The following is an 879-nucleotide window of genomic DNA, read 5'->3' as shown; positions in this document are numbered from 1 at the left end:
AATATCTAATTTTCCTACATTCATGGTTCTCACATTCCATGTCCCAATCACCAGTCATTTCTCTTCACCTCCAAGACCAAATTGGATGCTTTATTCAAAATCATATTAAGCTTCTAGTTCAAATCCCAGCCCATCCTTGTGACCTCCAGCACTGAAGTTCTTTCCATCAATTAAAGCTAACAGGGTCAGTTTGACTCCTGGTGGAAGATCTCAGTATAACCAAGTCCAATGAGGCTGGCATTATTTACTTTAGCAGATAGACAAGTTCTACAATTCAGCCTGTATTTAGCAGCTATGCCAAAATGAGTGTTGTTACTGCCAGCTGTCCAACAAGGTTTATTTGTGTTTCAATCTTCTCATTAACCTTCTGGTAGATTGATCCTCCAGATTCAGTGCCATCATTCATATGGGTATGCAGCTACAAGTCTGCCGCCTTATAACCCAGGGCAAAATTATTCTGTGACAGTATGGATTTGGCTGTGTCAAAACTCTTCTGATAGATAGCAAGCGAACCTTCAAAAGTCAACACAGCCCAGCCATAGATGGTTGGTCCAGAAAAATCGATATCAACATTACTGCCAAGACTGAAACAATCCAGTCTATAGGAAGCCTGTAACTTCCCACTCTTCTTCTCTGTGTTCAGTACAAATACAGTATCAAGAGTCTGTTTCAATCCTTCAGCCAACTTATTCTCCAAAGAGATTTCTGTCACAAGAGTATTATCTGTGTTCCATTTTTGGGTGAAGGTGAGTCCATAGTTGTTGTTGTTGTTGTTGTTGTTGTTATGTGCTGTCGAGTCGCTTGTTACTCATAGCGACCCTATGTACAACAGCCCTAAACTGTGCTCTATCCTGTGCCAATCTCACTGCCTCTGACACA

General features: G+C 41.1%; 1 pseudogene; it reads right to left on the bottom strand.

The window, feature by feature from the left end:
- Positions 1-105: 105 nt before the first annotated feature.
- Positions 106-760, bottom strand: LOC102852174 (annotated as a pseudogene).
- Positions 761-879: the final 119 nt, after the last annotated feature.

Source organism: Elephantulus edwardii, unplaced genomic scaffold, assembly GCF_000299155.1.
Source record: "Elephantulus edwardii isolate Elephantulus edwardi_28Jun2011 unplaced genomic scaffold, EleEdw1.0 scaffold00221, whole genome shotgun sequence".
In the NCBI taxonomy this organism is placed as follows: domain Eukaryota; kingdom Metazoa; phylum Chordata; class Mammalia; order Macroscelidea; family Macroscelididae; genus Elephantulus; species Elephantulus edwardii.
The sequence above is the reverse complement of the archived record's forward strand: the minus strand, read 5'-3'. Positions and strand labels throughout refer to the sequence as shown.